The sequence below is a fragment of the Vombatus ursinus genome, unplaced genomic scaffold (assembly GCF_900497805.2).
Source record: "Vombatus ursinus unplaced genomic scaffold, bare-nosed wombat genome assembly UNPS02014801.1, whole genome shotgun sequence".
NCBI lineage: Eukaryota > Metazoa > Chordata > Mammalia > Diprotodontia > Vombatidae > Vombatus > Vombatus ursinus.
In genome coordinates, this window is record NW_020954579.1 from 16,408,149 (window position 1) to 16,424,841 (window position 16,693).

General features: G+C 41.3%; 1 long non-coding RNA gene across 1 annotated transcript in view; it reads left to right on the top strand.

Annotated features, from left to right (window-relative positions):
• The window catches only part of LOC114050792, a 31,657-nt gene extending 14,964 nt beyond the window's left edge, over nt 1-16,693 (top strand). The window contains exons 2-3 of the long non-coding RNA XR_003570077.1: nt 13,313-13,441; nt 16,410-16,693. This is a non-coding gene — a long non-coding RNA (uncharacterized LOC114050792). The remainder of the gene's footprint in view (nt 1-13,312; nt 13,442-16,409) is intronic.

Consider the following 16,693-nt stretch of genomic DNA (forward strand, 5'->3'; position numbering starts at 1 on the left):
CAAATAAGGAATTGAGGGAGACACCAAAATTGTGAGCCTGGGTGACTAGGATGATGGCAGCATCCTCCACAGTAGTAGGAAAATTGGGAAAAATAAGAGGAGGTGAGGTGTAGGGAGGGGGAGATTTTGAGTTTTGTTTTGGACATGGTGAATCTAGATGTCCAAAAAGCAATTCTGGTAATGGGAACTCAGGAGAAAGATTGAGGCTGGATGTAGAGATCTTGTAAGCAACTGCATGGAGATAATAATAGAATCAATGGGAGCTGATGAGATCACAGTATATGAAGAGAAGAGGGCCCAGGACGGAGCCTTGAGAAACATCCAGAGGTGGGCTGTCCAATTTTTAACAATCAGATCTCCAGGGGGAAAAACTGTACCTATGACACATTTTAAAATTTAATCTGCATGATTAATATTTTCTGAATTAGTTTCTTAAGTCTAGAAATCAACAAAACACTAAATCAAGCCTTGATTTGTACTATTTGCAAATATCCAGGTGCAAATAAATGCTCACACTGAAAACTTAACAATTGTCTGTCCAAAGTCTGTTGGAGTTGGCTTCATCATACCCCTGAATACCCATGGTTAGTTATCCATGGAGAGAGAAGGAGAACAAGAGAGAGCAGTGTTATGGAAATTTAGAGCAGAGAGAATACACAGGAGAAAATGGTGATCAAAGAGAGGTTGAGAGATGAAGAAGATTGAGGACTGAGAAAAGGCCATTAGATTTGGCAATTAAGAGATCATTGGTAGCCCTGGAGAGAGCAGTTTCAGTTGAATGATAAATTTGGAAGCCAGATTACAGAAGGTTTAGAAGACAGAAGAGGGAAAGGAAATGGAAGCCTATTGTGGACTTCTACCAATGTAAGATATAGCACCTTCTTTGCCTTACTGTTATCCCTTCCATATTGTGACATTGCCCACCATGGTTTCAATATATCAAAGACTGGCACAAGAAGTTAAATGGGAATTTTTGGGGAGTTTTGCATAAGCCACAGATGATGCATGAAACCCAGCAGACAACACAGAGCCTATTACCAAATTTTTAACCCCAATTTTACAATAAGGTACAGTAAACACCCCATAAAAGAAAAAGAAAAAATTCAGACTTCTTCTCTGGTAAGAAGGGAGGGCCAAAAATTTTTGCTTGGATTTTCCAGATCACAGGGTAACCCTTATGATGTGAAAGGGATAACTATGTATGTCTTAGAAAGTAGTCTAGAGCAGAGGCTTAAATACCCTGCCCACAGGCTGCATTCTATCCCCATACTCCCAAGTTGTGATTGGTAGGAGGGTTGTCTATCTATGGGTGAGACATCTGGTGTGTGCATATGTGCATATACAAGCTAGTCACTTCACCATTCATTTCTCCTGGTAAGAGTTTGGGCGTTGGCTACAAGGCATTCCAATCACTCTAAAGCTTTCTATTGTCTGCACTCACACACCACAGCAATAAGCTGTGTTTGGGTTAGTCTCACTGAGGTCAAGAATCATTCGTTAAGAGGATACCGTAGCTCCTTTTTGTGTGAATATTATAAGGTTTTCAGCAAACAGTCTAAGGACAGATACTATCAACTCCACCTCTTCCATTGCATTAAAACTGAGCTTAGTTAACATTGGAACAGCAAACAGGAAGCAGTATCAAAACCTTTGGGAAAATAATCTTGCCTGTTCATGACTATGCCACATTCCATAGTGCTTATGTGTGTTAACTAAGCTCAGTTTTAATGCAATGGAAGAGGTGGAGTTGATAGTATCTGTCCTTAGACTGATTCTCTTAACTTCTGACAGGTCTAGGAATGATAACTGGGCTTCAGATGCTAGAATGGTCCTTCACCTGAGAAATAGTCTTCCCATTCCCTATATTAAGATGGATATTCTCCCAATGCCCATACCTTCCCAGTATGTTTCTTACCTTCTCCTTTACTGACACTGATGGGGTTGGCATCTGGGCCCCAGAAAGGAAAAACCCTGGACTTTCCCACAGGGCCAAATCTCTGGCATTCTCCTGAGGCTATAATCCCATCAACTGGCCTTTCATTGTGGCTACACCCAATCTCCCCTCCATTGTCTTACCTCCCTATGGCTCCTGGCCATTTCCCATCCTTAATCCTAGCTAGGCTCCATTGTCCCTTGGCCACGAAGTCCAGGTCCCAGGAGTTCTGTACACCCCAGCTCATTGGCCACTCCCATTCAGATCCACTCCTAGGTCCCTCCCACAGGCTTTCTGTATATAAGGTCCATCTTGTCTCCATTAAGATGCTTAGATTCTTAAAATCTAGCCACTGCTCAGATTCTTATAATCTAGTCACTGCTTACCCATCTTCAGACTCCTTTAGAGTATGCCTAATTTGATGGATGTTCTAACAAACCTTGTCTTTGGCTGAAAGAAGGTTTGGGTCAAATTCTTTCGGGCAGGACCTGTGTGTTGTGATATTGGGGTCCCAGGACCCCTGAACCCCTAAACTGCACCAACCCCATTATGCCCTCACACTTTGAACTGTTTCTTGCTATGTGTCCTTGAAAAAGTCACTCCCTTCTTCTGGATTTCAGTTTCCTTATTCGTAAAATGAAGGGGTTGCACCAGATGGTCCCTAAAGTTTTGGTTTTTTTTTTCATTTCATGACTCTAGGAATATGGCACTCTTGGGGAATGGAGGCTACTAAATAGGAACTCTTCAAGAACAGGAATTTTTAGCGTTCTGATGGTTGGATAGAGCCCATGACCTTCCCCTGAGGGATCTGCAATTCAACATGGCAAATTTACTTCTAGAGGGCCCACTTCATATTTACAAGCTAAGGGCATATCCCTATTCACCAATTCCAACATTGTAAGTCCTTACCAGGTATGAACTACCAATGAGTTAGCGCAGACTATATTTCAGGAAATACCAGAAGTTTGCATGTCTTGGCTGGCCTGCTTCATTTGTTTGGGGAAGAACATGGGGTGGGATAGGGAGGAAAATTTGGAATCCATTTGTCCTGGTCTCTTTGGATTAACTCTGAGGCTTTATGCAGGAAGCTTGTAGAGCTCTCCTGGGTTCCTGTTGAGGAAAGTTTCAGCTACTTAGAAAATTGCACAAGAAATCTATTCCTTTGGGGATGGGATGGAGAAAAAGAACCAAGAGAGGCAGTGAGGAGTAAATAGGGTTGGAGCCATGTATTTTTCACCCTTCTTAGACCAAAGTATTTACCACTGAATCTCCTCAGCACTTGGCTTTCTTGGGACTGGGTGCACTTGAAAATACTTTCAGTGACTGAAAAATAGCTGAATAAATATTAGAGAATGCTTAAACAAATGATGGTATATGAATGTAATGGAATATTATTGTGTTGTTAGAAATTATGAACAGCATGGTTTCAGAGAAAGCTGGGAAGAGTGGTGTGAAATGATTCAGAGTGAAGGCAGCAGAACCCAGAGAGCAACTTATACCATAACAACTACAACGTAAAGACAAACAACTTAGAAAAACCTTAAAATGCTGATCAGTGCAATGACCAATCACAATTCCAGAGATCCAGTGATGAAGCACGCTAACTATTTCTTGAAAGAGAAGCGATAGATTTAGGGCAAATGTGTGTGTGTGTGTGTGTGTGTGTGTGTGTGTGTATACACACATGCATTTGGACATGAAAAATGCAGGAATTTGACTGCATATTTGTTACAATGGCTTTGTTTTTCTTATTTTGGAGGGAAAGTGGTGAGAAAAAGAGAAAAAAGATTTGTGTTAGTTGGAAAAAATTTAAATTAAAAATATTTTCAATGGATGACAGAATAAATACAGGAATTCAGATACAGGAATTCAATTCCATTCAGTGTTGCTTTCTACTATGTTATCCCACATGCATAGCCATGCTAGCTTCACCTTTGGTGTACTTGTCCTTGATATCTCTGGCTTCCCAAAGAGACAGAAGGTCTAGCGGGCTTCATAATAGCAGCACCACAAGCTTTCTGTCTCAATATTACATCTCTTTAACTGTGGGAGCAAACACCTTAACAAAAAAAGAATTTTTATTTGGGGTGAGAATTAACTTTTTAAAAAACAATTTGAACTAGAAAATCATCAACAGATAAACAGTTCCATATAGTACCTAAATTAATTTCCTTATTCAGTGCCATACTAGTCAAATCATAAAGGATTACTAAATAGAGCTAAAAAAACTATCTGGAAGAACAAAAGGTCAAGTATATCAAGGAATTCTACCTTCCTCTATGCCCTAGTACCCTTAATCCTGTTCATCTCCAATGTGACCTCCATTCTCTCCATCCTTCAGTTCTTTCCCAGTTATCACCCTATCTTGATCCCTTGGTGAATTAGTTCAACTATATTAGTTCAATCTTTGCCCCCTGTCCTTTTGCTGATCACATCTTGATAAATCCAAACCCTGTTATTCCCATCATCCTTCTCTTTTGTGCCTATTCATGTGCTGTGGAATAGAACTAGAGAAAAATCATTAACTGTACTGATTGGGTCCACTACAGATTTTTGTTATATAATCTTGACTAGGCCCTCGAAGCAGCAAGACAATTCTTTTACACTCTGTCCCACTATGATACTATACTGACTCTTACAAACCTGTTCATCCCTCCTTAAGCTTTTCACCTCAGCCTCCTTTTTGAGGTTTAAGGGTTTAGGGGTGCTGGGACCCCAAAATCACAACAAGCAGGTCCTACCCAAAAGAATTCGACCCAAGCCTTGGGCAGACTCTTATGGAGTCTGAACATTAGTGAGCTATTGGTTAGATTATGAGAATTTGAGCAGGGGCTAGATTTTAAGAATGGAGACGAGAAGGACTTTATGTACAGAAAGACTGTGGGAGGGATCTAGGCATGGCTGAGTAGTCTGTGGGGACTGTGAGGTAACAGAATGCCAAGGACCTGGACCATGTGACCAAAGGAGAATGGAGCCTAGATAGGATTAAGGGTGGGAAGTAGGGGGGTATGGGGAGGGGCATAGGGAGGTAAAACAATTGAGGGCTAGGCTAGGTTAAGGGAAACAGAGAATTGGGAGATTGGCTGTAGCCACAATGAAAGGCCAGTTGATGGGATTATGGCCTCAGGGGAACACCAGAGATTTGGCCAGATGGGAAAGTCCAGGGTTTTTTTTTTTTGGGAGGGGGGTCCAGATCCTAACCCCATTATCCCCAAATCCTTTCAGGTGAGGACCTTACCTCATACTTCCCTAAAAAACATATGGGCATTCCCTTGGAGCTCCCTGTTTTATCCTCTTCTCCATCTCACATCACTAAGACATTTTCCCTTACTATTCTTCCTGCTTTCCAGTCCTGGACAAAGAGGTGGCCCTTTCCTTTGCCAAGGTATAGGCCTTACTCCCTTGCTCTTGTGCCTTCCCATCTTATCCAACAGATTGCTCCCACTATCATCCTCATTTTCTCACTACTCTTCAGGCTCTCCCTGTCTACTGGTTCCTTCCTTGCCCCTTACAAAGACATCTATAACTCCCTGATCCTGGAAAAAAAAAAAAAACAAAACCAAACAACCCTCACATATCTCTCATAAATAATCTCTTTTCCCTATTCAAACAGTCACCACCCGTATTACCTTTCATCTGGATTGCCACAATAGCCTTTTTATTTTTTTTTGAGGCAATTGGGGATTTATGACTTGCCCAGGGACATAAGACTAGTAAGTGTCTGAGGTTGGATTTGAACTCAGGTCCTCTTAACTCTAGGGCTGGTGCTCTATCCAAGGTGCCCTTTAGCTGCCTCCACAATAGCTTTAAAATAAAAAAAAAACTTTATTAAAAAAATAACAAGAATTTATTTTTTCTTTCCCACCTATCTCCCCATTGGGGAGGCAGAGAGGGAAGGAAAAAAAAAGCCTTTATAACAAATATGCATAGTCAAGCAAAAGAAGTTCCCACATTTCTGTAACCAAATATGTATGTCTTATTCCTTACCCTAAGTCCATTATCTCTCTGTCAAGAGGCGGGCAGCATGCTTCAGCATTAGTCCTCTGGAATTATCATAGGTCATTGCATTGATTAGAGTTCTTGAGTCTTTCAAAATAGTCTTTCTTTACAATATTTAGTCATTGTATAAATTCTCTTCCTTGTTCTTTTCGCTTCACTCTGCATCAGTTCATGCAAATCTTTTTAGGTTTCTCTGATAGTACAATACTATTCCAGTGATCTATACATCATTATTTGTTCATCTAGTCTCCATTTAATGTGCACTCCCTTAGTTTCCAGTTCTTTACTACTAGAAAAAGAGCTACTATAAATATTTTTGTATATATGAATCCTTTATCTATTTCTTTGCAATATAATTTTAATTGATATCCCTGACACAATTCTCTCTATTCCAATCTACCCTCCACTTGGCTGTCAAAGTGTGTGCTAACAAGTTGGTCTGACCATGTCACTCCTCTACTCAATAAATGTCAGTGGTTTCTTAGTACCTAAAGAATAAAACATAAAGTCCTTTATTTGAAATTTAAAGTCATTTATAACCTGGCCCCATCTTATCTTTCCAGTCTTTTTATACTTTACTCCCCTCTATCTACTCTATAATCCTGTTAAATTGACCTACTTTGCTGTAGGTCACACACTACACCTCATCTCTATGCCTTTCCGCTGGTGACCCTGTTCTTGGAATGCTGTCTGTCTTCATTGCCTCTTAGTTGACTTTCTTCAAGATCAAATCCCACCTTCTGTAGGAAGATTTTCATAATTCTCCTAGCTGCTAGTGCCTTCCCTTAAGATTATCTTCTATCTACTCTGTATATATTAGTATATCACTAGTTGTTTATATGTTGTTTTCACTATTAGAATGTGAGCTCTTTGAGGGAAGGCATCATGTTTTTATCTCTTTGTTATCTACTGAACTTAGCATAATACCTGGCACATAGGTAAGTGCTTAATAAATTATCATTGGACTGAAAAATAAAGGAAAAAATTAGGAAAGGGGCATGGCTGGTCCAGATTTCAAACTATACTACAAAGCAGTAATCATAAAATATATTTGGTACTCACTGAAAATGGAAAATTCTATACATGGAGCAGAATAATGGCAAAATGTACTGAAGAAAATGAATATACTCTCATGGTCTTTAACTAAACCCAAAGGCTCCAACTACTGGGAAAAGGAGAAGAAAAGAAAAAAAGACTCCTGAGAAAACTAGAAAGCAGTCTGGTAGAAGTTAAATTTCAACCAATGTCTTCCATCATATACCACAATAAAATGTAAATGGATACAAAACTTAGATATAAAAGGCCATACCATATACAAATTAGAGGAGATAGGGAAGGAAATACTTCATGGTACTAGTTCCTGAATAAATGATCACAGGAGAGAAAATGGACAATTTTGTTTATATAAAATTGAAAAGCTTTTGCACAAACAAAATCAATGCAGTTAAAATTAGAAGAGAAATGGGAACTGGGAAAAATCTTTGCAGCAATTTTCTATAGTAAAGGTTTAATATCCAAAATATGTAGGAACCAATTTCAAATATGTTAGGACATAAGTAATTCTCCAATAGATAAATGACCAAAAGTTATGAATAGGTAGTTCTCAAAAGAAGAAATGCAAGCTACTGATATACCGTTGGAAAAACCCCTCCAAATTATTAGTAACATAAATGCAAATTGAAAAAATTCTGTGGCTCCAAATCAAACTCATCAGAGTAGCAAAGATAAAAAATGAAAATTACAATTGTTGGAGGGGATGTGGGAGTGATGGGGTGATGGACCTGGACCCTGAATTTTTCCATACAACCCAGTCCATGGCATCTCAACCAAGGCATCTAGCTATCCCAGCCCACCTAGATACTCAATATTCCTTTCACTGTCACACCTGGACCACCCAAGGCTATTTACCACTCCCTAATCCCATCCAAATCTTCTCACAGCCTTTTTTTGTATATAAGTATCAGGCCCATCCTGATCAAATTTGAAGATACTAGATATCTCACCACTCCTATTGGCATTACAATAGCAGATTCACTTGGAATCTGCCCACCATATAGGTGTTATTACCTTGACTGAAGGAAGGCTTATGTGGTCAAATTCTTTCAAGGCAGACTCCCTGTACCCTTGCATTGGTGGCCCTAGAGGGGGAGTTGCCTGACGCCCTCAAGCCTTTCTCCAGTCAAGACTGGAAGGTACAAAAGCCTCATTTCTCTATCCCTTTCTTGCTCTGCAGTTGGGGTTGTTCTCCAACCACCTGGGAAGGCTTGGAGGTGCTTTTTGAGCCTGACATTCTCAGGCTCCATTTGGGTCAGACAGTTTTGAGGCTGTCCAGGACCTGGGCAGACCTTCCGCCACATGGGGGATGCCTGATCTGGAAGTGTATCCCCAATTCTCTCAATTCTCTAGGATACTAGGGAATTGGGAAAGCTGCAGGTGCTTTTTGGTTTCCTGAGACTTAGTCCCTCTACGCCCTGGGATCCTCCTTCATGGAGGGACTCTCAGTCCCCATACCCATGCCTGCCAGAGACCCCTTCTCTTCTGGCCTCCTGGCCCCCAGATCCTCAGCTTCACAGCTGGACTCAGTGGGACTTCCCTGAGATTTGCCCCTAGGTTATCTTTTACAGAATTTTAAAAAGCTCAGTCTCCAAGACCTTGAAAAGGAAAGCTTTGTGCCTGGCCTCAATATGATCTAGAGGACCAAGAAAAATTGTAAAAATTAAAAATTTTTTTTCTTAAGATTTTTCTTCCTGGAGTCCCAGCTCTGACCAGGCTAAGGCTACAGTAAAAAAGTTAGAACAGCTAAAAATATCTTAGCAGATTTTGAGATTGATCATTAAGGAGTTTTGAAACACCTCCTTTCAAGCCTGATCACTCCCTTCTCTTGAGTCAAGAGGGTACCTCAGTTTGGGAGAATGTAAACAGCCCTGTATTTTCCTGTTAACCCCTTTTGCCCCTGATCAGATTAAGAGAAGAAAGTGCTGGAGAAAGGTAGTGTTGTTACTTCCCAATAGCATCTGATTCTCTTAAAAGAACTGGAATCAGAGTGGAAACTTTTGATACAGTAACAAGATCAGATAACCCCGTATGCCAAAAGTAAATGATTCTAATGGGGCTGTTACTTTCTTTCTTTGTTTTCCCCCATTCTGACATCACTTTTAATTCTCCCTATATTTGGGCTCTGCACATTGAACTTGCTTGTCAGATTTGTGTCTTCCAGACAACGGGCTATTCACCTACAATTGGTAGCAAACAGTGGGTACCAGCCCATGTCCACCCATTGTCCCCTGCCCACAGCCTATGCTCTGTTCCAGCTAACCTCTTCCCTGGAATCCCCTCGAGGCAGGGACAGCTCTACAACCCTTGCCAGCAGGAAGCAGTTTTAGAAGCTGAGACCTTCACCCCTTACCCCAAAAGATTTTGGCTCCCATTTGTTTGAGGGGGGAATGATGGGGTGATGGGACCTGGACCCTGAATTTTCCCACATAACCCAGTCCCTGGCATCTCACTCAAGGCATCTAGCCCATCCCAGCCCACCTGGATACTCAATATGCCTTTCTCTGTCATCACACCTAGATCACCCCAGGCTATTTACTACTCCTTAATCCCATTCAGATCTTCTCACTGTCTTATCTTATATATAAGCACCAATGTTACCCTCATTAAATTGTACAGATTCTTAGGATCTCACTATTCCTATTGGAGTTACAATAGGAAAGACTCACTTAGAATCCAGTCCACTTCTATTGGTATCACAAATAAACCTCACTACTTTGACCTAAAGAAGGCTTGAGTGGTCGAATTCTTTCAAGATAAACCTCCTGGACCCTTGCATTTCAGGGTCCCCAGCACCCCAAACTGCAGGACAGGCACTCTAATGCATTGTTGGTAGAGCAGAGAATGACTTCAACCATTCTAGAGAGAAATTTGGAAATATACCCCCAAAGTCACTAAACTGCATACCCTTTTACCCAAATATGCCACTTCTACCCCAAAGTGATCAAAGAAAGAGAAAAAAGACTCTTATGTACAAAATATCTATAAAAGCACTTTTTTTAAAAAAAAGAAGCAAATACTTTTCGTGTAGGTAAATTTCATTTGCAGCTTCATTGTACCATCCACGTTGGTACAAAATAATAAGAATCCTGTACTCAGTAGAAGGGCCTTGATAAGCTGAAGATCATAAAAGGAGGGAAACCTGGATGGTGACATGCCTAGTTAAAGGCAATAGAATTTACTCTGTGCCTGCTTTCCATATGTGTTTCTGGATGCAAGTGACCTTATTTTAGTCTTTTTATCCCCAATGCCTAACACAGTTCTTGTATAAAGTAGATGTAAAAGCACTTTTTGAACAAAGAATTGGAAACAAAGTAAATGACCATCGATTGGGGAATGACTGAACAAATTATGGTATGTGAATATAACAGAATATAATTCATCCATAAGAAATCATGAAAAGAATAGATTCAAAAAAGTCTGTTAAGACTTGGGGTTTTTTAAGTGCCTATAATTTTGGTTTTTGTTGAATTTTTAAAAATTTATTTTTATTCTAAACTCAAACACCAAATTAAAAGGATATTTCCATATGCAGAATAGCAAAGAAAAAGACTGCATATGAAACTGAAACTCTTTCCTATATACAACTTGCTTTTCTCTTTTAAGTATATAATAAATTCATCGGAAAGCTTTCAAAGCTGTCCTGCTTGTCTAAGTTTCTTGCTGGCCTTCATTCTGTTCTCAGTCAGCATTTAGTAAGCTCTTACTATGAGACAGGCACTCCTGTAAGATCTGGGAATACAAAAACTCTAGGTAGAAAGAAATGTAATGCCCGCCCTCAAGGAACTTGTATTCTAATGGGGTAAGACAACATATGAAAGGAAACTGAAAGGGGATGGGGTGGGGGGGGAGACAAAAGTACTTAGTGCCTCCCGTATAACAAAAAAATAATCAAGCAAAACAAATTTATGTTGTAATGGTCTTTTGGGGAAAATATCGGTCTCATTCTGCATATCTCATCTGGGTGGGTAGCATGATTTATCATCAGTCTTCTGGAACTTTGGCCATAGCATTGATAAGAGTTCTTAAGATCTTCATAAGTGTTTTCCTTTACAGTGTTGTGACATGTGTAAATGGTCTGCCTGCTTCACTCTGGAACAGTTCATTCAAGTCTTCCAAGGTTTTTCTGAATCCATCTTATTTGTCAAAATGTATGCAGCCATTCCCCTAGTGATGTTTACCCATTTTATCTCCAGTTCTTTTCTACAACAAAACGTGCTCCTATAAATATTTTCTGTACATTTTGGCCTTTTCATCCTTCTTTGATCTTTTTAGGGCATATTCCTTGTAGCAGTATCATTGGGTTAAAATTATACAAAGTTTAGTGACTTTTGAGGTATGTTTCAAAATGGTGACTGGACTAATTCACAGCTCCCCAAGAGTACATTGTCCTGATGTACCTGTCCTCCTATATCTCCTCCAGCTATTGTCATTTTCACTTTTTCTCATCTTTGCTATTTGGATGTGTGTGTCAGAACTTCAGAGTTGTTGTAATTTGTATTTATCTTATTTTTAGTGAATTGAAACACTTTTTTTTCCTTGTTGGTTAATAGCTTTCATTTCTTCCTATGCGATCTGTCTATTGATATCTTTTGACCATTTAACTACTGGGGAATGGCTCTTGTTCTTATGTATTAGTATCAGTTATTGAGAATGACTTCCCGGTAGGACCATTGATAGCCCTACCCCTACCCAAATGGTGAAACAATACACCTCTAAGTTTTAAGGGGTCTTGCAAAGCTTAGATGGCCCCTGACCTCAACAAGTTCCAATAGCACTATATACAGTGATAATAAAGTAAGTACTCATCCCCTGCCACCAGGGTGTAACTCCCCCTCCCCCCAAAAAGTAACAGGAATATCCCCAGGAGCCCAAGCTACTCTACTGAATGTTCAGAGGGCTCAGATCACTAATTTTTCCTATCCTGGAAATGTATAACTTCGGGGTGGGGGTGGGGGGGAACCTGTGGCCCTCTAGGTCCTCAAGTGTGGCCCTTTGACTGACTCCAAACTTTACTGAACAAATTCCCTTAATAAAAGGATTTGTTCTGTAAAACTTGGACTCAATCAAAACCCTGCATCCAAGTACCTAGAAGGCCACATTTGACCTCAAGGCCACAGGTTCCCCATCCCTGGTATAGACAACGTTTTTTCCCCATTCTGTGGCCTCAAAATTCCTGCTCTAGGAGTCTAGCTTTTCCTTTCATCTCTACTTGGTGCATACCAAATGTTTCCTTTCCCCTCTATCTCCTCCCTTTACTCTCCTGATGTAGTAGGTTCACTTCTTAATGTCTGTAATCCTACCAGTGTTCTCATACCTTTCTTTCTGCTCCATACCACCCTAATTCTCTGAGCAGTGGTGTGCTAAGTCAAAGATTTGGGTTCCAGGACATCATAGTGTTCCATCTGGACGGCCCTGCCCTGTCTACTAAATATACATTCCCGAGGAATCACAGCAGGAAGCACCATAGGCAGTTTTAACTCCTTCACATATAGTCAGCTGCTGGGAGGGGAGAGGCTTGTAGAGGAAGTGGTGAGAGGTCACCCTCATCTTAGGGAGAAAAAACCCCCAGATAATAGGGTACTTTAGAAGACCCGTGGCATCCTCATATTCTTTGGGAAGGTCATAGATTTAGGGATGGGAGGGACTTCAGAGATTGTCTTATGCAACCCTTTCATTTTACAGATGAAGAAACTGAGGCTCAGGGAGGATAAGTGAGTTGTCCAGGGTCACCCAGTCCATAACCCTAGGAAGAACTCAGTTTCTTCTACAGGACAGAATGCCCTGGAGTCTAGTAAGGCATGTGTTTGAGGGTCAGTCTGTCCAGTTGGGACTTTTCCATCCTGAATGAGAGCAGCAAGGCTTTGAGCCTATTGGACCAGTCTCTTGTGGCTTTACTTGGCATGCTGACTAAAGGCTTTTCTACAGAGTGGTGTGATTAAAAAAAAATCCTAGCCAAAAGACCTGCGTTTAAGTTCTAGGTCTGACACTAATTGGCTGTGTGACTCTGGGCAAATTACCCTCTCTGAAATCACCCTTTCTTCATCTAAAAAAACAGATCTAATTATACTCACCATATAAGGAAAGGGCGCTGCAATCCACACTGCACTTGATACATGAGTTACTATATCATACTGTTTTTCTATCTTGATTTCCCTTTGTCCTGAAGGGAAACTGAGGCAAAGAATTGGTAAAACAGTTAAATCAGTTCCTCACAAAATTCAGCAGTCACTGAGGCAATAAATAACCTAATTAATCCAGGCCCTAACCCACTTTTACTGAATAACCTGACTAATTATCTTGGTTCTTTGCTTCTTTTTTTCACAGCAAGTACTAGGCATCAGGCCAAACTTTTCCCTAGGGCGGATCCCATTACAGGGCACTGTGAATACAGGTGTGAAGGACTCAGGAGCTGGGATGAATTCCCACCCCATGGAGCTGAGTGTCTCATCACAGGTTTGTGTTGGTGACCCGTCTCCCTCTTCTTCTCTGCATGGGGACCCCCAAGACCAGTGTTAGATAGCTTCCTCAAAGTGGTGGGGCACGTGTCCAGGATAATAATATGCCACTAGGGAGAGGGGACACTATCAATGAAGAGCACTATCAATCCTCCCCACCCCCCAAAGCTGACACAATACACAAAGCCCTTCAGCCCACAACTCAAGTGTCTACTCAGGAGATGTCCCTTCTGGTTTGAATCCCACTGTGGAGCACTGATGTATCTGTAGCTCAGCGAGGACTCCTCCCCACTGTGGTCTGAGAGAGTAAACCAGCACCAATTCACAGCTGACAAACTCCAGGAGAGTGGCAGGCAGCAAGCTGGGGATGGAGCCCTGGGCTGGGTGCCAGCTCCCCTGTGTCCTGTTCCCGGCTCTGCCAGTGACTCACTCTGGGGCTTGGTGGCCTCCCCTCCCATTTTGGGGCTGTTACTTTTTTCTTGGTTCCCTCCATTCTTGGCCAGGGATATCCAGGCTCAGACGTGTTAGGGGGACAGGGACCCCTAGAGAGCAGACAGGGTTGTCAAGGAGAAAAGCTCAAGAGACTAGAACATGGAGTGCTGGAACACGAGGGCCGGGCTGAGGCCATAGAGACAGAGGTCCTGGGTATCTGGAGAGGCTCCCCGTATGAGGGGGCAGGAGAGGAAGGAGGGTGGTTGTAGAGCAGGGAAGGGAGGTTCAATAGACCTGGAGCCTCTCTTGTCCTGGAAGGAAGTAGGGTTGGTAGAGAAAGTGGGGTGGGGTTAGGGGAGGAGGCATTCAGCCAACCCTGCTGGGCAGCGGTAAGGAGGGTATGAAAGGGCCCTTCACATGGGGGCAGTGGACAGGAAATCCATCCAACCACCAATGTTATCTGAGAAAACGGCAGTGCCTGGCAGCCCCCAGGTTGGCACGCCCTCCATGGCTACAGTCAGGACGCAATCAGCAACTGGAACAGCTGGTCCACACCCCTTTTCTCCCTCCCCTCCCCCTCGCCCTCCCCTGCTGGCTGTTGGCACAGGGTATATTTCCTTGGCAATGACCCTAGTCCTCCTTTTAAAAAAGCCCTTCTCTCCGTCCAAGCGCTGGCCACTTTTTCTAAGTTCAAGGTCCGGTCCTAGGGCTCCTCCCACCATCCAGACCCAGTTGGTCCAGCCCCTTTCCCTTTGCATGCAGTGCCCCCTGCTGTCCCAGATGCCGACATGTCCTAAACCCATACAGCTTGAATTTTTAAATTTCCTGTTCAAAAATGGCTGAATATATGATGCTGTATTAATGCAATGCAATATGCGAGTGCTATAAAAATTGTCAATATAAAGAATACAGTGGAACGTAGAGATGTTTGTACGAAGTGAAGCAAGGAGAGATTCTTGAAACCAAAACTCTGAATAAAACCACATATACCACACCTTGTACCCATTAGAGTGACAAGCATGACAAAAGAGGAAAATGACAAATGTTGGTGGAGCTGCAGGAAAACAGGCGCTGTAATGCATTGTTGGTGGAACTGTGAATTTGTCTAGCCATTCTGGAAAGCAATTTGGAGCTATGCCCCCAAAGTCACTACATTTTTGTCTGACACTCAGTAGTACCACTACTAGGTCTATACCCAAAGAGATCAAAGAAATAGGAAAAGGATCTATATATACAAAAATAATAATAGCAGCTCTTTTTCTAGTAGCAAAAAAAAAAACCTAAAAGGGTGCCCACCTATTGGGGAATGACTAAGCAAATTATGATATATGAATATGGTAGAATATTAATTGTGCTATAAGAAAAGGTAAAATGGATAATTTCAGAGGGATCTGGGAAGAGCTCTAAGAACTATTGCAAGGTGAAACAGAACTCAGAACAATTTATGCAATGATAATATTACTAAGAGAGACTTTAAAACTCTGTTCGATGGAATGATCAACCACCATTCCTGAGGATTAAAGATGAAACAAGCACCGGCCCTGGAGTCAGGAGGATCTGAGTTCAAATCCGACCTCAGAAACATAACCTTTACTAGCTGTGTGACCCTGGGCAAGTCACTTAACCCCATTGCCTAACCAAAAAACAAACAAACAAAAAAATTAAACAGGTTACCCCCTTTCTGCCAGAGAGGTGATAAACCTAAAATACAGAATGAGGCATACATTTTGGGGCATGACCACAGCAGGAATTTATTTTGCTTGGCTATGCATATTTATTAAAAGGGCTTTGCATTTTTTTTTCCAAGGGGGGAGGTAAGAAGTTGAGGGAGAGTTGGGGTAAGGTAGCAACTTAATATATATTTTTCAAAAAGTTGAGCATAGAGATTCATTTTTTCATGTGCAATCCTCTTTTTCTGTTTTTCTTTGTGTATCAGTCCTTCCATCAAGGATTGGACTGGCTGCCTTGTGAGAGACTGTAAGTTGTTAAGGACCCTGGGCATCATTGTTCTGGTAAATGTTTAACAACCAGCTCTTACAATGGAAAAATGTATGCATGATATATTTTTAAGTTTAATTTTCATTATTAATATTTTCTCTATCACTTTCTTAAGTTTAGATAATAAATAAGAAATCAAGCCCTGAATTGTAGCATTGGCAATTTTTGAGGTGCAAATGCTCAGACTAAAAATTTAACAACTGGCTCTTAAGAGCTGGTTAGAGTTGGCTCCAGCAGGTTATTGTGTTTCTTCCTATTTTGGAAAGAGAAGAAGCTAACATGGGATTAGTACTGGAGGGAAGACTCTTACACTTCAGTGGGACCTTTAAAAATCTCCTATGAGAGAGTTAAGGGAGAGAGAACACAACAAGAAGAGGGAGTGAATGATGATGGTGGTACTTCCCCAAGCCACATAAAGCACCAGTGGTGGCAGATTGCTTGGTAGCTCCCCTTCTCAAGCTGAAGACTGGAGAGGTGAAAACTAAAGGGTCAAGAAGGAAGGTATGAAATTGTTTTGTTTTCTTTTTAAATTGCAGGCTCTTGCTCTGGTGACTGGAAGACCGAGTTAAAAAACAAACAAATCAGAAAACAACAACAACAACAACAGCAGCAAGTACTTTCTGGGGAATTTGGAATAAGAATCTGGTCTTTATTCCTTTCCCCTGCCTAAATTTAGCAGGATGTGCGTGGCACATATTTCTAAGAGTACTCTTTAATTTTATTAAAGATTGCATCTGACTGATCTAATCTTATTTCAATAAACACTTGTGACTGACCCTGTCCTGTATGTTTCCTTGTGTCCCTTTGTTCATGGTTTTGT